The 26076-nt window shown below is 50.9% G+C and overlaps 1 protein-coding gene and 1 long non-coding RNA gene across 13 annotated transcripts in view; one reads left to right on the forward strand and one right to left on the reverse strand.

Annotated features, from left to right (window-relative positions):
- PITPNM2 (phosphatidylinositol transfer protein membrane associated 2) overlaps positions 1–26076 on the forward strand; it is a 159813-nt gene that overhangs the window by 25171 nt on the left and 108566 nt on the right. Inside the window, exon 1 of one of the 12 annotated variants that reach the window (XM_086347377.1) lies at positions 17167–17295. The exons of the other annotated variants lie outside the window; for them this stretch is intronic. The gene's annotated coding sequence lies outside the window, so the exon portion shown is untranslated. Of the gene's footprint in view, positions 1–17166; positions 17296–26076 lie in introns of those variants that run through there. 12 annotated transcript variants of the gene reach the window in all.
- LOC147355360 (uncharacterized) lies at positions 16004–17160 on the reverse strand. Its single transcript, XR_015144444.1, has 2 exons — positions 16858–17160; positions 16004–16483 (listed from the first exon to the last, which is right to left on the reverse strand). It is a non-coding gene; the product is annotated as an uncharacterized LOC147355360 (long non-coding RNA).

Below are 26076 nucleotides of genomic sequence, written 5' to 3' on the forward strand. Positions count from 1 at the left end.
CCACTCAAGGAGCCTGTGATTCCTCCAGACAGACTGTGGCCTATAAAGTTCCTTCCTGGTGGGGGTGGGGGACAGAAGCTGTCCAGGCCCCTCCTCTGTCGACTCATCTATCATCAAGTAGCTGAGAAGCACCAGGAGCTTTAAAATTACAATATAAGGGACTTTCCTGGTGGTTCAGGGGTTGAGACTCCAATTTGCAAGGCAGGGCATGCGGGTTCAACCCCCTGGTTGGGGAACTAGAATCCCACCTGCCATGGGGCAACTAAGCCTGTGTGCCACAACTAGAGAGTCCATGCGCTGCAACGAAAGACCTTGCATGCCGCAACTGAGATCCGATGCAGACAAATAAACAAATAAATTTTTTTTTTTAGTTACAAGATAATGTTGCTAAATAAGAACATTATTTTTAAAGAGGTACCATTCACGGACACTACCTGGGGTTGGGGGAAAGGGGGCCTGGGGAGTTAGTGTTGAATGATTATAGGGTTTCTGTTTGGGGGGATGAGAAGGTTCTGGAAACGGGTGGTGAAGCTAGTTGCCCAACACTGTGAATGTGCTTAATGCCGTTGCACACTTAAAAATGCTTAAAAATGTTAAAATTTATGTTATGAATAATTAACCACACACAGAGGAAAGCTATAATTCCCCGTAGCCATCTTCTCATGAACTAAAGGACACTAACAAATAGGAAAGATCTAATCTGAGAATACACAGAGCTTTTAGTATGGCTTGCTCCATTGACCCGCAGTTCTCATTTCACCTTGAACTGGAGGGGGCCTAGTGGTGCCTAGTGCTGGCCTGTCCGCTGGGGCGTGGGAGCTCAGATTGGGCTGTCTGGAAAAGATCCTCACTCTGACTTGGGAGGCCTGGGGCTAACCCACTCCCCCTAAGCCATGCCCTGTTCTGAGGTGCTGGGCCCACTCTTGGCCATCTTATATTTTTGCATTTAAACAAAAGAAGCCTCTTGCTGGCTTGCTGTTAAATGCTTTGGGGGTTTTTTTGGCCACATTCTGCACCAGGGATCGAACCTGTGCCCCCTGCAGTAGAGGCACAGAGTCTTAACCACTGGACACCAGGGGAAGTTCTGTCCCTGGATGTTTGTTGAGCCCAGTGAGAATGAAGCAAGCAGCGACTTGGGTGTGGTCTTTGTCACCGTATGTCCGTGTCCCCAGCAGCTCACTTTGCAAAAAGAGCCTTTGCCCAGCTCTGTCTGCAAGCCAGTGAGTGGAACAGGAGTCTGCAACTCCTTGGTGGCTCTGAGCAGACATCTCTGCTGGGGCTCGAGGGGTCGGAAGCGCCTCCCAGAGAGATGCTGAGCCTTCTGCACAGACACGCGGCCTCGCTGGGTGCTCGGTGTGTTACCAGTGAGAACTGTTGTCCCAACTCTATCGTCAAGCCGCCTGGCCTGCTGGTCTCTGTGCTTTTAGAGGGTGTGGGATGTGCACATGGGCTTCCTCTCCTGGAACACGGTGGCAAGCCCCTGAGCCTCAGGCCGTGTCTGGCCTCAGGCTCTGACGTTTTTCTGACCTCTCACATGTGGGGTTTGTGGCCCTCACCCTGTTTGCACGGACAGAGTGCCAGTCCTTGGAAAGACTGTGACACTCGATTGATTCCATGGCCACAGAGTCCCCTACTGGCCCAGTCACTACAGAACCAGCTCGTGACTATCAGAGCAGGAAGCGGCTTCTAGCTGTGTCACTAACCCTCATTTCACAGTCAAAATCCAGATTCCAGGAGGCAAGTGGCCAGCTGGCACTTGAACCCAGTCCGTGTGCTACCTGAGGCCCTGAACGCTCTGGTTGGTACATTTTAAATCTTCGAGGGTGTTTGTTATAAGAAGACTCTAAGGAGTGAAGTAGGTCAGACAGAGAAGGAGAAATATCATATGATACCCAGTATATGTGGAATCTAAAAAGAAATGATACAAATGAACTTACAAAACAGAAAGAGACTCACAGACTTAGAGAACAAAGTTATGGTTGCTGGGGGAAAGGGGGGAATGGATAGTTAGGAAGTTTGGGACAGACAAGTCCACACTGCTATATTTTAAGTGAATAACCAACAAGGACCTTCTATACAGCACAGGGAATTCTACTCAATGTTATACGGCAGCCTGGATGGGAAGGCAGCTTGGGGGAGAATGGATACGTGTATATGTATGGCTCAGTCCCTTCATTGTTCCCCTGAAACTGTCACAACATTGTTAACTGGCTATACTCCAATACAAAATAAAAGGCTTTAAAAAAATGGAAAACAAGAGAGACTAGATACTTCCCGATGGTCCTCTGGTTAAGACTTTACCTTCCAATGCAGGGGATGCAAGTTCTGTCCCTGTTCAGGGAACTAAAATCCCACATGCCTTGTGGCCCAAAACCCAAAATATAAAACAGAAGCAATATTATAACAAGTTCAAGAAAGACTTTTAAAATGGTCTACATAAAAGAAAAAAAATTTAAAAAAAGAGACCCTAAAGCTGTGAGTTCATAGTGGACAGAAACACGGCCTACCTTCCCTCCAGGCATGACCCCCTCAAAAGCCCTTGTCAGAGTGTCCGCCCAGGCTGCTGGCGACGCAGCCAATGTGGTGAGTTTCCATTTGACTAACGGTTGTCAGGAAGGTGTTCACGGGGCGCTGTGACTGCCAGGCTGATATGGCTCCTCCCGTGGGCGGCAAACGCGTGCGTCCCATTAAGAAAATTGCTACTCTGAAAACGAGCTCTGAAGGGAACTTTTTGGCTCTTACTAAAATTAATAAAGCAACACGCCCCACACCTGAAATTTAAAAGAAGGAAAAGGGGAAAATATTAACGTCCACCCAGGAGGGAAAAAACCTCTGTTATTTAGCCTGATCTCAGAACTCAGCAGAAGAAACTCTCCCTGAAGCGAACTTAAGCTCACCATCGTCCATCCTTCAGGAGCGGTGGTACCTCATCCTTGTCTCCTGCCTCTCTAGCGAGACGAAGCTCAGGCAGAGGCTGCTTCAGACACAAGCGAATTATGCTGTTTGCCTCTTGAGAATTCCCCACAGTCCCGTGAGCTCCCTGGAGACATTCCCGGGGTGGCTGTGAATTGGGGCGGTCTTGCTGAGTGAGTCTTTTTTTCTTTTTTTAAAGATTGATTTATTTATTTACTTTTGGCTGTGCTGGGTCTTCGCTGCTGCAAGAGTGCTTTCTCTAGTAGCAGAGACAGGAACTACTCTCCAGTTTGGGGACTCGGGCTTCTCATTTCGGTGGCTTCTCTTGTTGTGGAGCACGGGCTCTTTGGTAAACGGGCTTCAGTAGTGGCAGCATGTCGGCTCAGTAGTTGTGACTGAATTATAAAGCACAGGATCAATAGTTGTGGTGCGTGGGCTCAGTTGCCCTCAGGCATGTGGGATCTTCCAGGACCAAGAATCAAACCTGTGGCCCCTGCATTGGCAGGCAGATTCTTAACCACTGGACCACCTGGGAAGTCCTTGCCAAGTGAGTCTTGTCTGAAGCACTTGAGTCCTGAAGAGTTCCTTGCTAAAGAAGTGTCAGGAGGTTATCAAACGTGCTTACCCAGAGGGAGCAGAAAGAGGGAGTTTGAGGGCTCTGCTCCCAACTGGCAGGAGCCTGAGGCTGATAGTGGGTCCAGGCCTGCCGAGATGTGAGTTGGTCTCTCAGGTTCCCCATGGTCCAGTGTATGGTGGGGATACGGCCCAGGGAAGCCACCTGGACCCCGGAGCCCGGCCTCCCCCAGGGCTGAGGCACAGCCTTTATAGACAGGCCATGTGTTTGACAACACTTACCGCATCCTGTAGCCAGATGGTCTAAACAACCCATCCGTGGTACGGGTATGTAAATATTTTCCGTATTTATCATGCTGCTGCGGTATTGACATTAACAAGGATGAAGAATTACACTCTGTGCAGTAATACACCAGTCAGGCCACAGGAGGACCACCAAAGCTGGCCCTCCCTCTGCCGTGGAGGGGACAGATTTCAGGACAAGCCTGGCCTCTTGCTCCCTCCTGCCCGGACACCGATTCCCTCACCCAGAGGTCCTGGAGAGCCTTCCTCTCAGAGCTCTTGGCCAAGACAGAGATTCTTATCATGAGCAGTATGTTTTTCGGTTAGCAGAGCTCTGTGGTCAGCCTGTTGCCCTCTTTGCTTTGCCTACTAGGAAGTCCACAGCTAAGTGGTTTTTTTTTTTTTTTCCCAATTCATTTGCATGTAGATTGTCCTCAATTAGGAGTCTCAGCATAGAAGATCATGTGAGGTGTCTTAGGGGCAGGCCTGGGGGTGGGGGTGTGGTGTACATCCCTCTATTCACAGAACTAATCACACAGCCCCATTAAGAATCCAGGGAGCTAAAGTGTAATTCAGAAGAGGAAATTGGATCAAGCCGGACTTCCACAGGGAATACTGTGGAAGGAACAAACAAATTCACACAGGACGCAGAGATAAGAGTGCTCCGGCCCCCAGGGGACAGAGGTGAAGACTCCAGTGTGTGTATCTCCCTGTAAACACAGGTAATTGGACTTTGTTCAGTGTTTTGGATTCTATTTTAGTGTTGCTTTCCCTTCTGCCAAAACTGCAGTGTTGCAGAATGTTGGAACCCAATGGAGAAGTCTTTTCTTATTATTAATTTAAAAAATTATTGGAATATAGTTGATTTACAATGTTCTGTTAGTTTCAGGTGTACAGCAAAGTAATTCAGTTATATATATATATATACACGTATTCATTCTTTTTCACATTCTTTTCCCACATAGGTGATTGCAGAGTGCTGAGTAGAGTTCCCTGTGCTATACACTAGGTCCGTGTTAGTTATCTGTCTAATATTTAGTACTATGTGTACGTTAATCCCAAGCTCCTAATTTATCCCTCCCCATCAGGTTTTCCCCTTTGGTAACCATAAGTTTGTCTTTGAAGTCTGTGAGTCTACTTCTGTTTTGTAAATAAGTTCACTAATGTCATTTTTTTAAGAATTAGGTTCCACGTATGAGTGAGGTCATGTGATGTTTGTCTTTCTCTGTCTGCCTTACTTCACTTAGTATGATAATCTCTAGGTCCGTCCGTGTAGTTGCAAATGGCATTATTTCATTCTTTCGATGGCTGAGTAGTATTCCATTGTATAAAATAAGCAACGTCTTCTTTACCCGTTCCTCTGCCGATGGACACTCGGGTTGCCTCCACGTCTTGGCTGTTGTAAGCAGCGCTGCAGTGAACGTTGGGGTGCGTGTGTCTTTTAAAATTATGGCTTCCTCTGGATGTATGCCCAGGAGTGGAATTGCTGAATCATACAGTAACTCTATTTTTAGTTTCTTAAGGAACCTCCGTACTGTTCTCCATAGTGGTTGTACCAATCTGCATTCCCACCAACAGTGTAGGAGGAGTCCCTTTGCTCCATACCTGGAAAGGCCTTTTAGACATCAATCTTCTCACTCTACAGCTGGGGAAACTGAGGCCCAGAGATGGGAACTGACTTGCTCAGAGTCAGCCAGCTAGAACTCTGTTCTCAGCCCCCACACCTGGGATCACTACCCACCCCCCAACCCATCACAGGAAATTCCACCAATATCTCTGTCCACACTGTACCAGTCCCTGCTCTGGGCAGGACCATTCAAAGTCATTCTTTTTATGGCTTAAAAAGAATGACTGTTAAAAAGAATGTTGAATTGATCAGCTGATGGATGGCCTGATTAGTCCATTGGATCGTTGGAAAAATCCCCCAGCCTTCCCAGCAGCTGTTTGAATCTTACCACAGGGCTTGAGTTCAGCGTTTATTCCACTGGGATTTGGGGAGTGGAAAATCAGTCTTTTCCTCAGACTCATTCAAGCACTGACTTCTCTTAGTGACTCATATGTGAGAGCGTGAAAGAGCTTCATAACAGAAATTTCCCCCAAACCCATTAGAGGGCTTGACTGCTGTGTCAGTGTTCTGCTGCTGCAACAGAGTACTCCCCCAACTTAGTGGCTGAAAGCACCATTTATTTGTTGATGGGGTGGCAATTCGGGCAGGGCTTCCTGGGGACGGCTCATCTCTGCTCCACTGATGTCAGCTGGGATGGCTTGACTCAAGGTGGAAGAGGCATTTCCACACATGACCCAGCTCCCATGGCTGGTGGGTGGGTATAGGCTCTTGACTATCAGTTGAGGCACTGGTTCCTCTGTGCATGACCCCTCCCCATGGCTGGATTGGCTCAGTGATCTCCAGCTAGTTGGACTTCTTACATGATGGCTGCCGACTCCCCCAGCGGACAGACAGACACATCCATGCCTCCTCCTTCTCCTCCATCCTCTTCTTTTCTTAAAAAAAAATCTAATTTTTTTTATTGAAGTGAAATACCTATAGTGTAAAATGTATCGCTTTAACCATTGCTTTAATTGAAGCATAGTTGGGATTGATACACACATACACTTATAGACACGATGTATAAAATAGATAACTGATGAGACTATAGAGGGATGAGACTCTAGAGGGAACTCTGTTCAGTGCTCTCTGGTGACCTAAGTGGGAATTAAGACCAAAAAAAGAGGGAATATTTGTATACACGTAGCTGATTCATTTTGCTGTAGAGTGGAAACTAATACAACATTGTAAAGCATTTGTACTCCAATACAAATGAACTAAAAGACAACAGCATTGTGTTAGTTTCAGGTGCACGCTGTAACCATTTTTAAGTGTACAGATCTGTGGCAATGTGCATTCATATCGTTGCAACCATCTTCACCACCCACAGAATCCTTTTCACCTTGCAAAACTGAAAATTTATCCCCATTAAGCACTTAACTCCCCGTCCTCCTTCCCCCAGCACCTGGCAGCCACCCTGCTACTTTCCATCTCTCTGGGCTTGACTCTTACGGGTGCCTTATATAGATGGAATCAGAGAGTATTTGTCCTGTTTGTCTGGTTGATCTCACTCAGCATAACGTCCTGGAGGCTCATCCATGTTGTCGTATGTGACAGGATGCCCTTCCTTTTGAGGGCTGCATACTATTCCTTTGCATAGACCACATTTTGCTCATCCGTCCACCTGTTGACAGGGCAGCCTGCCTTCTGCTGTTGTCACTAGTGCTGTTGTGAACACTGTGCTAACATCTGCTGGAGCCTCTGCCTTCAGTGAGTCTCAACCAGTCCTTCCTTAAGGTTCTGCTCCAGTGTAACTCCGCCTCCCCAATTCTCCCAGTTCTGTTGGTCAGTACAGGACATGGGGCCAGACTGGATTCAAAGAATAGGGACTTCCCAGGGCCCTGGCCCACGAGGGGCACCAAGGTAAACATCCAGCACAGCCACTTCCAGAGAAGCTCTTTGCAAAAGAGGCAGGTGGATCCACTCACGCTAACGCATCCCCGCTGTCAGATGCCCCTGGATCTCCTGGGCTCCCAGAGGCCGGGTGCTATGGGAGAAGCTGCAGTCAGACCCCAGTGGTCCCCTGCCTCCAGGCGGCTGCAGCGCCTGCCGTCTGCTCTGTACTGCTAATGGCTGCGCCTCTTATTACATAATCTGTTATTCTGGGCCGCACCAGGCCCTGGTTACTTGTCAAAAGTTTCTAAAAGCCAGCTGTATCAGCTCCAGGCAACTGGGGGCGCTGCCCCTCCCTCGTAGTATTAGTCACTCTGTACTTAGCTAAATTTAACTTTTTATCATCCAAATGATATTTTTGTGGGCTTGGGATTTTACATAATGCTACCAACTGCTGCAGGCTAAGAATTTCTCCTTTCTGTTAAGCGTGTGTGTGTGAGTGTGTGTGTTGGGTGTTTTCCCCGTGAACTTTTACACGCCCGAAGCAGCCCTGTTCAGCTCCTCTCCCAGCTCTGCCCTCCCGGACCCGGGTTTGTTCCGCAGGCTTGGTTTCGCCTCCTGCCAGCTGGGAGCAGATCACCCCTAACAGCTTCCTAATGGCCCTGCTAATGCGTCCTTCCTCACTTGAGGCCCCTTCACTTTGAAGGTCTCTGAGGGTTTCCCTGCTGCCTCCACGCCTGGGCTTCAGAGAGAGATGTTCAGGTTCAGAGTTGAGTGTGTTGAGAAAGCAGAGGGAAGGAACCAGCAAGGGGTGGTGGGTGGTGACTGGAAAGGGACAAGAAATAAGAAGCCCAGCCATCGCCCCCCCTTGCCCCTCAGGGCTGGGGGTCCAGGAAGCAGGGTCTTTCTCTGTACTTGGGGGTGGCGGGGTGGAGAATTCAGGGCTGAGGGTGCTGAGTGGGGACACCCGGCCTCTCCTTGGGGTGGTTCCGGAGCAGGACCGGGGGACTGGGGATGCATTGTGGCCATCCTGACTCTCCCAGAGCTCCCGCTGCTCAGCAACGGCGGCCCACCCTGGGGTCTCGTGCAGTCCACATAACCGTGCACGGGAGGTGTCTGCTGCCGTTTCCCAGGTGGGGAGACTGAGGATGGGGTCGGCCGCAGTGTAGTAAGTGGTTGTGGTAGTAACTACAGCGGCGGCAAGCACTGGGTGCCTTCTGTGTACCAGGCGCGGTGCTGAGCACCTGCCTTCCTGAGCTCATGGGCCCTTCTTGGCGGTCCGGTGAACTAGGTAGTAGTGTTAGCACTCTTTATTTAAAAAAAAAAAATACTTATTTTATTTCTTATTTATTTGGCTGCTCTGGGTCTTAGTGGCGGCATGCGGGATCTTTTGTTTTCTTTAACTGCAGCATGTGAGATCTAGTTCCTTTCCCAGGGCTCGAACCCAGGCCCCCTGCATTAGGAGCAAGGAGCCTCAGCCACTGGACCAGTAGTGAAGTCCTAGTGCGAACGCTCTTCTACGGATAAGGAAGCCAAGTCCAGAGGAGTTAAGCAGCTGGCTTCAGGCCACGGGGCCTAGAGATGGCAGAGCCAGATGTCAAAACCTGTCCGCCCAGGGCGCTAAGCCGATTCCCAGGGCCGGGCTGCTGACAGGCGGCAGAGACCAGACTCAGACTGGGCCCTGTGCCTGCTGCGAAGCATCACTGAGCTGATTCCGGCCTCATCTAGTTGTCAGGTCTCCTCCTGCCAGAGGACTGTAAGGTGCAGCAGGCTGTGCATTGTGTCTGGACCTCTCAGGGAGAGTTAGCTTGACCCTGGGGAGAAGAACCAGGTGCCAGGGGACAGGGACAACAGAGAAACTCACTCTCATGCCTTTTTTAGAAATCTTTTCAGAATGTATTACTCATTTTAAATTATTTTATTAAAAATCAGGAACTCCTAGCTATGTACCTAAAAGAATCAAAAACATATGTCTACATAAAAACTTGTACATGAATGTTCTCAGCAGCATAATTCATAATAGCCCCAGAGCGGAAACAACCCAAGTGTCCATTCACAAATGAATGGATGAACAAGAGTCGATCCACACAGTGCCGTGCTGTTCAGCCACAAAAGAAGAACGAAGTACTGACACATGCCACGATGTGGATGAACCTTGAAAACATGATTCGAAGTGCAGGCAGTCCAACACACAAAGCCACGTGAAATGTCCAGCGTAGACAAATCTGTAGACAGAAAGCAGATGGCACTGGCCAGGGGCTGGAGGGAAGGGATTTGCCGAGTGACTGCTAATAGACGTGGGATTTCCTTGATGGGGGGCGATGTTGGGGTGTGTGATGTTCCAGAGCTCGAGAGAGGTGATAGTCACACAACTTTATGAATGTACTAAATGCGGCTAAACTGTACCCCTTAGAAGGGTCATGGGACTTCCCTGATGGTCCAGTGGTTAAAAGTCTGCCTTCCAATGGAGGCAATGCAGGTTCAATCCCTGTTTGGGGAAATAAGATCCCACATGAATTTTTTTTTTAAATGGGTTAATTTTGTGGCATGTGAATTACATCTTAATAAATCAGAAAATCAGGAGCCATACCTTCAGATGGAATCAAAAGCTGGACAGCCCCTACCTGTTATCAGCAGCCTGGACAGCTTGCTTGGGTGCCACTGCCGTTTGCATCCATCGCTCTCTGCCCATTCTTCAGCCACCTGCCTCCCCCGGTCTCCATGTCAACGGAGGATGGAAACAACAGTGTTTAACTCCAGCCATGCTGCCCACTCGTTTGGAACTTACACTCTCAACCAGGGCCAGCTTTAGACATGTGGACGTCTGGGCAAGCCAGTCATTTGGCACCCCATCAAACCAGTATTCTTTAAGTGTTTGTTTGACATTTATTTAGTGGGGATGAAGAGAGACTGATATTCTATTAATAGCAGTTGTGTAGAGAAACAGATTCACTTACTAATTCATGTCCACCGACTAAAACATTGAGGGATCTGAAAATTTTTCAGGAAAGCAATTCTGACTTCTGTTCTCAAAGAATTTTTTTTTTCTTTTTTTCACCCTCTTGCAATTTTCCAAGTCATTGAAGAGGCATATTGAAGATTTAGATTTAAAACTGAAAGAAGAGGAGCTAATGTATAACATGATGACTACAATTGATAACACTGTAGTATTGTATAAGGGAGATTTGCTGAAAGAGTAGAACTTAAGTGTTCTCACCACAAAACAACAACAACAATAAAACCAACATGGTGATAGAATAATAAACTCAATGGTGAGAATCCTTTCACGGTGCGTACGTCTATCAGATCATCATACTGTACACTTTTTATTATTATTTTTAATTGAAGTATGGTTGATTTACAATGTTGTCTTGGTTTCAGGTGTATAGCAAGATGATTCAGTTATACATATACATATATATTCTTTTTCAGATTCTTTTCCATTATAGATTTTTACAAGATATTGACTTTAGTTCCCTATTCTACATAGTAGGTCCTCGTTGTTTATCCCTTTTATATATAGTAGTGTGCATATCGGAGAAGGCGATGGCACCCCACTCCAGTACTCTTGCCTGGAAAATCCCATGGACAGAGGAGCCTGGTAGGCTGCAGTCCATGGGGTCGAGAAGAGTTGGACACGGTTGAGTGACTTCCCTTTCACTTTTCCCTTTCACGCATTGGAGAAGGAAATGGCAACCCACTCCAGTGTTCTTGCCTGGAGAATCCCAGGGACGGGGGAGCCTGGTGGGCTGCCGTCTATGGGGTCGCACAGAGTCGGACACGACTGAAGTGACTCAGCAGCAGCAGCAGTGTGCATATGCTGGGCTCCCTGGTAGCTCAGCTGGTAAAGAATCTGCCTGCAATGCAGGAGACTCCGGTTCGATTCCTGGGTTGGGAAGAGCCCCTGGAGAAAGGAACAGCTACCCACTCCAGTATTCTGGCTTGGAGAATTCCATGGAGGGAATTCCATGGGGACCCCAGCAGGGTACAGTCCATGGGATCACAAAGAGTCGGACATGACTGAGCGACTTCCACTTTCAGTGTTTGTATGCTAATCCCAAACTCCTAATTTGTGCCACCCCACCTTTCCCATTTGGTAATCCTAAGCTTATTTTCTATATCTATGGGTTTATTTTGTAAGTTCATTTGTATCGTCTTTTTAGATTCCACATGTAAGCAATGTCATATAATATTTGTCTTTCTCAGTCTGATTTACTTCACTTAGTATGATTATCTCTAGGTCTGTCCATGTTACTGCAAATGGCTTTATTTCATTCTTTTTATGGCTATACACTTGAAGTATATCACAATTTTATTTGTCGATTATACTTCAATAACACTGGGGGAGGGAGCTCAAAGGAATAAAATGTCTTTGTTCCTGGTAAACAGCAACACACCGCACATCATTTAGTTCCAGAACTTCCCTCCATGCCCCCCTAGACCATAGCTACAGGCGTGCACGGAACACGTGTGCAGGAAGTCTCAGCCTGGAATTGTGTTCTCTTTTGATGTTTCATCCCCTTTAAGGGAGCAGGCTGATTGGCTTTTCGCCTTTTGTATGAGTGGTCATGGGAGGAAAGCCAAGTCCTCCCGCAGCATCTTCCTACTTTATTTCAGTGTGCTTTTGCCCTGCTGCCCCTAGAGCTCTGTCCCACCAGGAGCTGCCTTGCTCTTTAAGTTGACCCTGCATTCAATTTTTGGATTTTAAATGCTTTCTTTTGTCGGAAAAATCATTTCCCCACCATGCAGCCCTGTGTGAAGAGTGAGCATCGTTTCTCGCAGCCCCCCTTGGATCTTCTGCAGCGGGTGGTAGGGGGAAGGGGGTGTGTGAGCCACAGCTGACCTTCTCACCTGGAAGAGGTGACATCCTGGGAGAGGTGCACGTAGTGGAGGGGAGTCGCACTGAAGCCGGCTCGCCTTTGACTAAACCTCTTGGCAGGTTTCCTGACCCCTCAAATGGGGAGATGGGCACTCTCCTAGAGGGGTTGGAGGTGTTGTGATGAAAACTAAGAAGCAGAACAGAGGAGAAGTCCTGCAGAGGCAGGGCATGTATGCCAGGGCAAGCCGAGGGTTCTGAGGGGATGGAGCCGGGGAGCTGGCCGAGTTAGTGTGTCCGGGAGGGGAACTGGCACCTGGGCCGCCTGGGATGTCTCGTCCTTCAGGGTTGCAATGTAAGTGCAGGGCAGAGAAGGAGCCTCGACCCCTGCAGGCCCGTCCCAGAGAGGAGCTCACAGCATTTGCTGAGGCTTCCCCGGAGGGAGCGTGGGACTGCAGTGGGGTGGGCGGCGTGTGAAAAGCCCATCTCTGTCGTTTGCAGCCACACCTCCCACCACTGTGCCGTCGCTGGTTATCTTTTCACCTCCCTAGTTCACTTCTCTTCCTCCTCTGAACTCTCACCGTCTGCCCTCACTCTGCAATGTATCACTTTCATTTTTCCGGAGCACCATGAAACCCCCCTCTTCTTTGATTTTTACCTCTGGTGTCCCTGGTTGCCAGGGACACCCAACACCCAACACCCAGCACCCAGGCTGAGGTGCCTGGCCTCAGCCCCAGGAGTAGGTTTGCTCTGGAAGAGGGTTCCTGCAACAGTCAAGGCTTCTGCCTTCCCGTCATGGTCACTGGGAGGCCTCCAGGACTGCTGCCTGCCTCCTGGGCACCGTGCATGGGAAGCACCAATGTCAGACAAACAAGAATGCGTCTTTGTAACCAAAAGTGGGGTCTGGCTGCTCACAGCTCAAAAACCAGTAGAGAGGCCAGGTTAGTGGAAAGGAAATGGATGCCAGCAAACGGGAATGGGGGAGGCGGTACACCTGTCCAAAGGCTGACTTCCCCTCCCCAACCATGCTGCACCAACAATCAGGGGGCAAGAGATTTTATAGACGGAGAGAGGGGGGCTCCAGGCAGAAACAGCAGAGTCAGCTCTGATGCTCATCTTGAAATTGGTCTTCAGCGGTCTGACCAGCGGTCATCTTGGTTGTTTTAAGTATAGTTAATCTTCAGTTCCAGGATTGTTTCCACTTCTTTGAGGCCAGTTCTCGGAATTGTGGCAGCTTGTGTCATGGCTTGTGTCTGGTCATCGTGTAGTTAACTTCTTCCACTTAGTGGGGGTCTCTATCTGCAAAACAGCTGCCAGGACACAGCTGGGAATGTTACCTATAGCCCTTGAGGAGGAACTGGAGGTCCTTGACTATGTTTAATGACCAAACTATCATTATTTGGTCTCCTTTGACTGTTTTCCTTTGTTTCTGCATCTTCTCACTTCTCCGATTAAGCTTATTGTTTGGCTCAAGTTTTTCCACAGACAAAAGGCAGGCTGTGGGCATGGTTGTGGGGGGTGGGGCGGGCAAGGACCACAGGGGTCCTGCTCCGTTTCATGTTGAGCTGCACACGTGGTTCAGGGGAGCATCTTGTGTCCTGGGGGGAGCCCTGGATCGGGTGGCGGCTTTCATGGTGCCTGCGCATGTTCTATGCTCTTGTAGGCTGACTGCACCCCGGGACTCCCTGGAAATCTGTTTCTCTACCTCTTTTCGTTTTGTTGTGAATGCTCGTCTCTGGCCTCTGGTGGAGGTGGGCCTGCAGCCACATACTGCCCAAGTTCAGGGGCTTGATTAGAAGGTGAGAGTCATCTGCATCTCCCCGAGAGGCTGACCGTGACCCTGCCCCAGGCATCGAGATGCTGGCTAACTGCTGACCGAGAGCTCCGGGCTATTATGTCCCGCCCCTCCGCATCCCCGTCTCCCGCCTGCCTCCCCTCTGCAGCCTGAGGTCCTGAGGTCCCGCAGTCCCAAAGGTTGATGGGTGAAAAGCTTCAGGTTTGAGGCTGAGGGCGCCACGCTGGGTTTCTGAAACAAAAAAGCTTCCCACATGTGCTAGAGATGTGGGTTTGGGTTCCTCGGGCTGTCTTCCTAACAGAGGGAGTCATGGGCAGTGTCGGGTGGATCAGCCTCCAGGAACGCATCCTGGAAGGTGTCCCTTTTGTCAAATGAAGACTCCTTTAGCCAGGTGTCCCACTCTTGTCCTCTGGTCACATCTGGATTTCTCTGGCGTTACTCAGGATGAGGCCTGGCCACGTGGATTTCCCAGTGGGCTCTGAAAAATCAGAGCGACCAGGTATCTCACCCCTTCACCCTCTGGGCTTCTCCCTGCAGGATGCTGGCCAGGCTGCCCTGGTGCCCGATACCCTTCTGTGGGCCTCGAGAGTAGGACGTCAGCGCTGCCTTCCCACACAGACCCCCCTCAAGCTGTGGAGTTTGGGTGTGCAGGGGCTCAACTGCCGTTTCCTCTTCTGTAAATATCTGACTTTGTCTGATTTACATGGGGTAGATTGTATTCATCGATCCTGCGTCTTGTAGATATTGACTCATCTTCACCTAGCAGGAGGGGTTGATGTTCTGTCTCTGGTAGCTTTGGCTTCCCCGGGGCAGCCTGTGTTACTCTCCTTTGTACAGGGCACCCTGGGGGTGCTTCTCTGCTCTTGGTTCCCTGGCTCAGCCTGGTCCTCCCCAACCCCAGTCAGAGACAGGACCAGAGTTTTGGGGCTTCCAGGGTGAGCTTCCCAGGTGGTGCTAGTGTAAAGAACCCGCCTACCAATTCAGGAGACGTAAGAGACATGGGTTCAATCCCTGGGTCAGGAAGATCCCCTGGAGGAGGACCTGGCAACTCACTCCAGTATTCTTGTTGGAGAATCCCATGGACAGAGGAGCCTGGTGGGCTACAGTCCATGGGTCACAAGGAGTAGCACACGACTGAAGCGTCTGAGCACGCAGTCTGGGTGCTGGTTTGCCGTGTCTCACAAGTTGTGGTTGGCGACACGGAAACAACAATGTGAGTGTTTTCGGGTAACCACCTCCCTGGAGGAAACTGAAGCCGGAGGTTGTGATGGGCTGGGATCCTCTATGGAGTCAAGACCAGTAGCGCATCCCCCAGGGGCTGGCCCTTTCTCTCCTTCTGCCCCGAATTCTCACAGGAGCCCCCATGCTGGCTTCCGGTCCATCTCATCCCATTGCTGTCCTGAGTCTCAGGCCCCGGCTTCCCTCTGTCCCCTTTTCGTCACACCCAAGGCCTCTTGTGGGCAGAGCAGCTGAAGTGATGTTGCCTTTTCCTTTCCTGAACATCGATGAACCCTTCTCCCTGTGTGCTAATTGGCTGGTTTGAGCTTTGGGGCTCAGAGAAGGGACATTCCATTTGGGGAAACTAACCTGGAGGGAGAAGAAGGGAGCACTAAAGTCTCTGGTTTCTGCTGTGTCGGCTGGGCTATGGGTTGTAAACGCACTGCCTCTGCTAAGCACACAGTAACTTGTGCAGAGGCCCTTGCCTGCACGCGTGCTTAGTCGCTCAGTCGTGTCTGACCCTTTGGACTGTAGCCTGCCTGCCAGGCTCCTCCATCTATGGGATTTTTTCAGGCAAGAATACTGACAATCCCTGTTTTACATGAGGCTACTGAAGCTCAGAGAGGGCAAGTATCTGGCTCAAGATCACACAGCTAGTCAGTGGTGATCTTGGCATTGGACCCCAAGTCTAGACCCATGCACATGACGTGGTTTCCCAAACACAGCTGGGCTTCCCCATGGGCTGGGGGCCTGGCTCCAGGTAAGTCCCTCTGCCCTCCCCACCTCTCCCCTTCCCCACCACACCTCGCTTGGGCTTCCTCTGCTCCCTGGGCACATGGGGCCCAGCAGACAAGGCCACAGCCATGGACCCACTCACTGCCGTGTTTCACCGTGGGCTGTCTCCTCTAATTGCTCACCCGTTTTTGTTGCTGTGAAAAGGCCTCTAAGTGCTAAGAAGAGAGAGTGCTGTGTTGTATTTTTTTTTTTTTTCTTTTTTGTGTTGTTTTTTTTTTCTGTTGTTTTGCGTGAATTTTCTCAAATGGGTGTTTGGGGAAGGAGTTGACATGGGGACACAGGGGCCTCTCTGCCTCTCCACGGCCACTTGCCCTCCTGCTGGCGGGGGGTGGGGGCCTAGTGAGCCCTCCTCGGCCCACACAGCCCGGCCTGAGCTCTGACATCAGCTCATGTGGGTTGGAGGGGCCCTGCTCCCACGGAGCCTTCGCTTCCTGTTTCCTCTTCTACAGGAAGGGGGTTCTTGTCCTTCCTTATGGCCTCACACCCAGTTCCATGGTGTTACGGACAGTGGGCTTACAGCCTCCCCTCATCTGCAGGTCCTCACTTAGAACTCCTCGGGGGACTCCCCTGGCGGTCCAGTGGTTAAGACTCTGCCTTCCAGCGCAGGGGACACGGGTTTGATCCCTGGTTCGGGAACTAAAATGCCACACGCCTCACGGCCAAAAAGAAACCAAAAAAATAAATAAATAAGAAAAATAGAAGCAATATTGTAACAAATTCAATAAAGACTTTAAAAATGGTCCACATCAAAAACAATCTTAAAAAAAAAGGAACTCTTCAACTTCTCTTGTTTACCCAGCGAACATTTACCGAGTACCCAGTGACAACTGGGTACCATCCCAGGCGCCTGAGACGCAGTTCTGCAGTCTGAGCCCCTGTGGGGTTTCTGCCCTGGTGTTGGCCCAGTGCCCGCTCTGCCCTCTCACCTCTGTGCTTTGCATATGCTGTTCCAACATCCTGAGGTTCCCCCTTCTGGGCTCTACCCTGGACCCCCAGACAGTGGAGACAATCACGGTCACACCTTACCTGCCTTTGAGCTCTTCTTGGGAGTTTGTGGCCTGGTCAGACATAGAGACCACTGGACCCTGGATGGCAAGAGGCAGGGGGTGATGTGGAGTGAGATGCCCCTTCCGAGAGGGAGATCAACTCCTCGTCTCCTCTGCAGGGGGCTGGAGAGGAAAAGGCTTAAGGAGCAGGGTGTATTTGTAGAGAAGCTCCTTGCTCCAGAGGAACCCAGAGCCCTTCCTTCCAGGAGGTGGGGGTGGGGTGGAGGACGGGCAGGGGGCAGCTGGAGTTGTCTTCTCAGCTCAGCCTGGCTGCATTCGCGTTCTGCATCCTCTGACTTGACGCAGGAGCCGTCCATCCGCAGGAGGTCTGCCTCTAAGAAGGGGGTCCCAGTGGCGAGAGCATCTGCTCTCAGCCCTGCCTCTCCCCAAAGCAGAGGACTTTTGCTGTCCTGAGCAGGTGAGCAGAGCTTCTAGCTCTTAGTTGGGGGGGGCTAGTTCTTGGGGTGGGGGCTCAGCCGGGGTCCCAGGGCCCAGGCTCGGAGTCAGTCACTTCCTTCCTGACTCCCCAGCTGGCAGGGAGGGGCACTTCCTGCCATTGTCGCCACTGCCCGCCAAGGCCTCCGCAAGGTCACTACTGTCTCCTGAGGAGGAAGAGAGCTGATGACAAGGGCAGGGACCTCAGACCACAGCCGCAACCGACACACTGTTCGTCCACACCAGTCCGTGCCACCGAGCTGGCCTCCCCGCCTCCCCTCGGGCCCCTGGGTGGAGGCTGAGGGAGGGGTAAGGTGTCTTTCCTTCATTTGTGGAAGCTGTACGCCCCGCTCTGCACCCCAGCCCCACATGGGAGGGTTGGCCGACAGTTCCCGGGTTGTAGGTCTACTGGGTCAATGAGGGAGGCCATGAGCATGCACGGAGGGGTGGGGTGGGGAGGGGCAACAGGAGCAAGGACTGGGGCTTGTCTTGTGGTCCTTCGAGGTCCCCCCACAGCACTTAGGAATCAGCTGGGCAGGATCTGGTGTCCCCTCAATGTCCCTTCCTGACCTCTCCCATCCATATTCCCTTTTCTTTCTTTCTTTTTTTTAAACATTTGTTTATTTTGGCTTCGTTGGGTCCTAGTTGCTACACACAGGATCTTCGATCTTAGTTACAGCATGCACATTCTTTAGCTGTGGCGTGTGGGATCCAGCTCCCCGACCAGGGATCGTACCCGGGTCCCCCTGCATTGGGAGCTCAGAGTCCTAGTCACTGGACCACCAGGGAAGTCCCCCATATTCCCTTTTCGCCTGGCCAGCCCTGCCCAGACTCGGGTAGAAAGTGGAGGGGGCCTCCACTGGAGCCTGACCCTCCCTTCTTTCCACGTTCTCTGGGGAACCTCCCTACCCCACCACCCTGCCGGGAGCAGTGTCCTTCCACCTCCCATTTCGTCCTCTCCTCAGGAGCCCCGGGTACCCACTCCCTGGGTTTGCCCTCTTGGCCTCGGTGACACACATCTTCCCCAGAACATGCTTCACCTTCACCCAGGTGGCAGGAGCTGCACTTCTTGGGCCTTGTTTCTGGCCTCTGCTCCTGGTCACTTGTGGACGTTCGCCCAGGCACCTTTTGGAGAGCCAGGCTCGAGGGCCCTTGGCTTGAGAGCTCTGGGGTCGGCAGGGCAGGGTGGGGCGAGCAGCTGGCTTGGCTTTAGTGGTTGGGCTGGGGTGCCCCTGGAGCTCTGTCCGCAGGCTCTTGGCACTGCTGCCCCACTTCTGGCTGCCCTTTGCTCTCTCTTCCCCTGTGTCAGCCTTTCCCTGGTTCTTTCTTTTAGAATTAATGGATTATTTTTGGCTGCACTGGGTCTTCGTTGCTGTGCATGGGCTTTCTCTAGTTGCGGGGAGAAGGGACTGCCCTCCCGCCCGGTGTACGGGCTTCCCATCGAGGCGGCCTCTGTTGTTGTAGCGCACACGCTCTAGGGCACTTGGGCTTCATAGTTGTGGCTTCCAGGCTCTAGAGCGCAGGCTTAGCAGTTGTGGCACACGGACTTAGTTGCTCTGCAGCGTGTGGAGTCTTCCCGCACCAGGAATCAGACCCATGTCCCTTGCAGGAGGATTCTTAACTTCTGGGCCACCGAGGAAGTCCTCCCTGGTTCTAATGAAGAGCCCACCCCTTGAGTTTTCCTTCCTGTGCTTTCCCCTTGATGGGTGTCTCATGCACTAATGAGCTTTGTTTATAACCCTGTCTTGCCCAGCAAGGAAGCATCTGCTTATGGAATGACCCCCCACACCTCCCGGGGACCAGACCAGGTCTGTGTCATTTCCTTGCTTTGTCCCTCCACATACTTCCTGAGCCTTGAACCTGCCCAAAATAATCACATTGATTCTCGGAGACAGTGTCCAGAGCTTGGGATTCTCAGAGGGACTCTGTCAAGCTGTAGGGTCATATAGCCTGAGACCATTTTTCTTAGTCGCATGTGCAGACCACCACAAATAATCAAAACCTATTCGTTCAACCTGTATTTAGTGAGTGGCTGCTTTTCTGGGAGCTGGGTATAAAGGCGTGATAAAACTTTTAAAACTCTGGCCCTCCTGGGCTTATAGTCTAGCAGGGAGGTAGACATACAATATACAAATATGCAGTAAAATATATAAGTACATCAAATGGTGATCACAGCTAAATAAACAGGGGGAGAGAGGGCCTCTCCGGTCAAGGACATTTAAGCGAAAGCCTAAAGGAGGTGAGGGAGAGAGCTGGGAGATTATCCCAGGCAGATACAACCTATGCAAAGGCACTGAGGCAGGAGTTTGTCCAGGGTGCTCAAGAAACCTGAGTGAGGGAGTGAGGGAAGGAGCGGGAGGTTGGAGAAATACGAGAGCCCGAATCCAGCAGGGCCTTGAAATCCTGTCTGGACTTTTGCCTTGATTAAGTAAGGTATGATACCACTCCAGAGTTTGACCAGAGAAGGGCCAGGATCCAACCTGTGCTTTAAAAGGATGGTTTCTGGCTACTGTGTTGAGAACAGACTGGATGGGGTGAAGAAAGGAAGCAGGGAGACCAGTGGGGAGATGCATGCAAGAGGTGAGATGTCAGGTGCTGGGCCAGGGTGGCAGCATGGCACTGATGAGAGAGTTGGGCTCCAGGCATGTTTCAAAGGCAGAGCTGGAAGGAATCGCCGAGGAATGAGGTGATCCTCATTGTGTGTACTTTTTTCTTTTTAAAAAATATATATTTACTTACTTGGCTGCACTGGATCTTAGCTGCGGCACACCAGGGATCTTTGATCTTTGTGGCAGCATGTGGGATCTGTAGCTGTGGCATGCAGACTCTTAGTTGCCACATGTGGGATCTACTTCCTGACCAGGGGTCAAACCTGGGACCTCTGCATTGTGAGTGCAGAGTCTTAGCAACCTAGTCTGGAAAGTTCCTGTGTGGGCTTTTAAAAACCAGGTTCTCATGGACTTGAAAGGACCCAAGGGATCATCTAGGCTTCCCAGGTGGCTTAGTGATAAAGAATCTACCTGCCAATGCAGGAGATGCAGGAGACTCAGGTTCAATCTCTGGGTCAGGAAGATCCCCTGGAGAAGGAAATGGCAACCCACTCCAGAATTCTTGCCTGGAGAATCCCATGGACAGAGGAGCTCGCGGGGGGGGGGGGGGGCTTCAGTTCATGGGGTCTCGAAGAGTTGGACGTGACTTACCGACTGAGCACGTAAGAAGACATCATCTAGTGCAACCTTCTCACTTAACCTACAGAGCCAAGACTGGAGCTTCTGACCCCGAGTCCACAGTGTTCGTAGCTGAACCCGTGGTGGCTCTGTAAGGAGACCTGCAGAGGTGTGAGGTTCCAAGGGAAGAAGGCACCTGATGCTGCAGCAGAGCATGGGGTCCTGGTAGACTTATTGGCTGGCAGGAACCTGGAGTGTAAGCTGACGATTCTAGATGCTCTGGGTCTTTAATGGCTCTCTCTGGGCCCGTGTTTTGATCTCAGTTGGGCTGAAGTCTTGGTAGTCGTGTCTAAACTCTTGGGCAGATCAGAGGCAATGCTTTTATGCATTTTTTTTTTAATTGGAGTGTATTTGCTTCACAATGTTGTGTTAGTTTATGCTGTACAGCAAAGTGAATCAGCTATACCTGTACGTAGATCCCCTCTTTTTTGGATTTCCTTCCCATTTAGATCACCACAGCGCCCTGAGTAGAGCTCCCTTGTGCTATTCAGTAGGTTCTCGTTCAGTTCAGTTCAGTTCAGTCTCTCAGTCGTGTCTGACTCTTTGCGACCCCATGAATCGCAGCACGCCAGGCCTCCCTGTCCATCACCAACTCCCGGAGTTCACTCAGTCCATCGAGTCAGTGATGCCATCCAGCCATCTCATCCTCTGTCGTCCCCTTCTCCTCCTGCCCCCAATCCCTCCCAGCATCAGTCTTTTCCAGTGAGTCAATTCTTTGCATGAGGTGGCCAAAGTACTGGAGTTTCAGCTTTAGCATCATTCCTTCCAAAGAAATCCCAGGGCCGATCTCCTTCAGAATGGACTGGTTGGATCTCCTTGCAGTCCAAGGGACTCTCAAGAGTATTCTCCAACACCACAGTTCAAAAGCATCAATTCTTTGGCGCTCAGCCTTCTTCACAGTCCAACTCTCACGTCCATACATGACCACAGGTTCTCGTTAGTTACCTATTTTATACACAGTAGTGTATGCATGTCAACCCCAATCTCCCAGTTCATCCCACCCAGTCTTCCCCCCTGATATCCATATGCTTGTTCTCTATGTCTCTGTCTATATTTCTGCTTTGCAAATAAGTTCACTTGTACCATTTTTATAGATTTCACATATGTGGGTTTATATGTGATATTAGTTTTTCTCTTTCTCTGTGCATGTTTTTGAAGGTTTTATTGAGCTAGTACTAAGGTGATGGCCCAGAGACAAGGTGTCCTTGCTCTGGAAGAGCTAACAGTTTGAGGAGACAGACAGGTGGACCGAGGATGCCCCCATGATCATGGATAATCAGGCTCAGGTGTGAGGCACGTGCAGGCGCTGTCCAGGCCTGGGATCTCTGTCCCAGGATGGACTCTATGAACAGCCACTACAGTCACCAGATACCCCGGGGAACACGAGTCAGAGGCCTCCTGCATGCTTAGTGGTCTACTTAAATCCACAGTTCATCCCTTATAAGAAAGGGAGCAAGGAGGGTAGGTGGGGGCTGGGATCTCACTGCCTACAGCTGTGTCACTCATCACAGGCTGTGCTTAAAATACGGGGACCCAGGTGCAACTCCTGGGAGGCAACCTTTCACCTGGTGGCCACAGGTGGTCCCAGGACAGGGCTGATGAGAGCGTGGTGCCCAGACATGGGAGATGGAGCTGGATCACTGAAGTGGGGCTTGAATCTCAGTGGCCTGATGTCACGCCTACCCCGGTCCTTTTTTTGGAGTTTTCCTTGGGAGCTAGAAGTGTGCGTGTGTGCTGTGCTAAATCGCTTCAGCCATGTCCGACTCTTTGTGACCCCATGGACTATAGCCTGCCAGACTCCTCTGTCCAGGATTCTCCAGGCAAGAATACTGGAGTGGGTTGCCATGCCCTCCTCCAGGGGATCTTCCCAATCCAGGGACCAAAGCCTCATCTCTTAAGTCTACTGCATTGGCAGGTGGGTACTTTACCACTAGTGCCACCTGGGAAGTGAGGGGATGGCAAAAAACAAACAAACCCCAGACAGACTCCCTCCAGGGCACGAGCCATTTAGTCCTTGCTTGCCCTGGGCTGCAGCACTTGTGGAGGACGGAGGGGGACCCTTCCTAGCCTCCCTGGGGCAGTTCTCAGGATGGGACCCATTCTCCAGGACAATCAAGGTCAAGTGCCGTGCTCAGGGTGCGCCTGCGTCTGTGATGGGTTTTGGGATCTGCAACTCCTCAGTTTCCCGGAGGAAAGGGAGTCTGTTGGCTTGTTCCTGCAGCATGCTTTCCAGGAGGGGGGTTCCCAGATGAGAGGAGCTGCCTTAAGTCAGGTGATCATTCACGTAACACAAATTAAGCACCTTCTGTGTGCCTGAGCTGTTCCGTGTGCTGGAGGTGAAAACAGAGCAGAGCTGTGCTTCAAGAGGCTTGGAAGGAGAGCCACGCCTCCTCCCTCAGTCAGTCACTCCTTCCCTTTGGTTCTCGTGAGAGTTATAAATACTCTGGGGAAGTGTGTTGCCCTTACTCCCTGGTACCTCCCTGTGCACAAGCTTATCCATTGGACCCAAGAAGCAGGCCAGGGCGACAGGATGAGATGAGGCAGCAGTGGGGAGCCGAGCTGACATCCCATCGGGAGGACTCCTCCTCCAACGTCATGGACCGCCCCAGGGCCGGCCCCATTCCCGTGACTCACGCTTTACTCCCATCTCAAGGGGTCAGGGGTGTGTTTTCTTGAACCTTTAAAGCATCTTGCAAGAATGGCCTAGATTTAAAAAGACTGTAACCAGAGGAAAGAGGGCCCAAGAGACAGGCAGTTTAGGGACGTCCCCAGTGGTCCAGTGGCTAGGAATGTGCGCTCTCAACTCAGGGGGCCTGGGTTCCATCCCTGGCCAGGCATCTAGATCCCACAGACCACAACTAAGCGTTCACATGTACAGCCAAATAAATAAATGTTAAAAAGAGGGGGGCGGTGTAGAGTAGCTTGCCCAGTGCCTGGCACTTAGTAGGTGCTCAGTGAATCAGTGTCCCTATCCCTCAGCCTCTGGCAACCACTCATCTGTTTTCCATCTCTGTGGATTTGCCTATTCTGGACACTTTGTGTAAATGGAATCCTACAATATGTGGCCCTTGGTGACTGGCTTATTTCACTCACAGTGATGTTTTCAAGGCTCATGCATGTGGTAACCTGAATGGGTAATCCATTCCTTTTTATCTCAGGATAACATTCGCTTGTGTGGATGGATACATATATCCATTCATCAGTTGATAGGCATTTGCATTTTCCCCACTGTTTTCTTTTTGGCTGAGCTTCACAACTTGCAGGATCTTAGTTCCACAACCAGGGGTTGAATCCCTGTCCCCCCGCTCAGTGAAAGCTCAAAGCCTTAACTGCTAGACTACCAGGGGATTCCCCCCACTCTCGGATTACTGTGAATAAGGCTGCTCTGAACATTCATGTATACATTTTAAAAAATATTTCATGCGTACATTTTAATAATATTTATTTTTATTTATTTGGCCTCACTGGGTCTTAGCTGCTGCATGTGGGATCTTTAGTTTCAGTAAATGAACTCTTAGTTGCAGCATGCGGGAGCTAGATCCCCGACCCAGGATCGAGCCCAGGCCCCCAGACTTGGGAATGAGGAGTCTTAGCCACTGGACCACCAGGGAAATCCCCCGTGTGTATGTTTTTGTGTGGACATTTCATTTCCCTTGAGTACATCCCTAGAAGGGGAATTGCTGGGTTATATGAAAACTCTCATATTTAACATTTTGAGGATCTGCCAGACTTTTCCAAGGCGACTGTCCCATTTTTCAGTGCGCACTGTTTTATAATGATGGTCGTGCAGAATTGTGTAGTGTGGCGGTTAATGCAGGGTCCAGAGCCAAGCTGCCTAGGTTTAGAATCTGGCTGGGGGACTTGGGACAGGTCCCTTCACCTTTCTCAGCCTCAGTTTCCTTGTCTATAAAATGGGGACAAGATTAGTGCTCACTACAGGTTGTCATGGGGATTAAATGAAAATGTCTATAAAGTGCTTGGTGGGGGCTGTATCTAGTTTTTGCTATTGTAAGTATTTCCGTGCCCCCCCCAAGACTGCAGGCACTGGGCACATAGTAGGTACCCCGTCCATGATATTTTACAGCCTGGGTCCCCAACCTCCTGGACCTAATGCCTGATAATCTGAGGTGGTACTGATGTAATGATGATAGAAATAAAGTGTGCAGTAAATGTAACTCACTTGAATCATCCCCACACCATCCCCTCCCCCCAGCCCCGGTCCATGGAAACGTTGTCTTCCATGAAATCAGTCCCTGGTGCCAAAAAGGCTGGGAAGAGCTGTTTTAAAGGATGCAGAATTGGCTTCTGGGGGTACCCCATGTTTTGGTGCTTTTGATTCTTCTGATCACCCCTGGGAAAGCCCCCTAGACCGTCACTGTCTTGCACCCTGGGAGCTCCCTTCACTTGGAGGGTCTGACAGGGATCTGTGATGTTAGGGGTGGCTTCAACTCCAAAAGGCACTTTGACCTTAGACCCAGGAACACAGGGAGCATTCGGAGCCAGGCCTCCAGAATCGGGGGCGGTTTGGGTCACTCAGACCCAGCAGCGCTGGGGAGCCGAGACCCAGCCCCATGAAGTGGCCCCTGTTCCTTGGCAGCCCAGCTCCTGCTCTGAAGTCAGCCTTTGGGGAGGAGGTGGCAGCCCTGGCAGGAGCCCCGCAGAGAGTCAGACCAGTGATGGAATGTGTCCTTGGAGCCCCACGCTGCAGATGTGGCCCAGAGTCCCCAGGGCCTCGCGAGCCCCCAGGCACAGAGACAGGCCTGCTCCCTCGGCCGGGGGCTGGCCCTGCTGTTGGTGCCCTGGCAGAACAGCAGCTCATCAACCTGGCAGCACTGGGTGTTCTCCAAGCAGTAGGAGAGCCTGGCAGCCTGTGTGCTGCCCAGATGGGGAGGAAGAGTCAGAGAGCACCCGGGCTTATCATTCACCTTGATTACTGAAGGGAGTCCAGTCTTTAGGAAAACAATTGGAGGGAGGTAGGAAAAAATGACAGCTCTGGGTGAGGGGAGGAGGGAATTGGTTTACTCTCTCACCTGGCAGATGTTTACTGTGCCAGGCAGTGGGTCACAGGGAGGGAGGAGAGTGTGCCATCTGGGATCAGACACGAGTCAGAGCAAATAGTGCATCAGTAGAGGGAGGCACAGAGTGCAGCCAGACCAGATAGAAGGCAGCAGCCAACTGCCTGATGGGGAAGATTTCATAGAAAGGGGAGGCATTTCAATTGGGTTTTGAAGGATGCATAGGAGTTGGACAGGAGCAAAGTGGGGAAGGCACAGGGAATAGCACGAGCCGATGCCTTTAGTACTCAGAGTGTGTGGTATTTTGGGTGGTGGGGTGGGGGAAATCCCAAGTGGCAGAAGTGCAGGGTCAAGCGTGGTGAAATGGAGATTAGCCTGGAAAGGGACTGGATCCTATAAAAGTCCAGCTGACACACACATCAAGGACCTCCTAGCAGGGAAGGAAGAAAGCAGCTGAGAAGCCCTATCTACAGAGTGGAGGCCAACCTCATTATAAACCCACCTCAGTCACCAACTACAATG

This window comes from Bos grunniens, chromosome 17 (assembly GCF_055505025.1).
Source record: "Bos grunniens cultivar Pamir isolate PY7600 chromosome 17, Bosgru_T2T1.0, whole genome shotgun sequence".
Taxonomy (NCBI): Eukaryota; Metazoa; Chordata; class Mammalia; order Artiodactyla; family Bovidae; genus Bos; species Bos grunniens.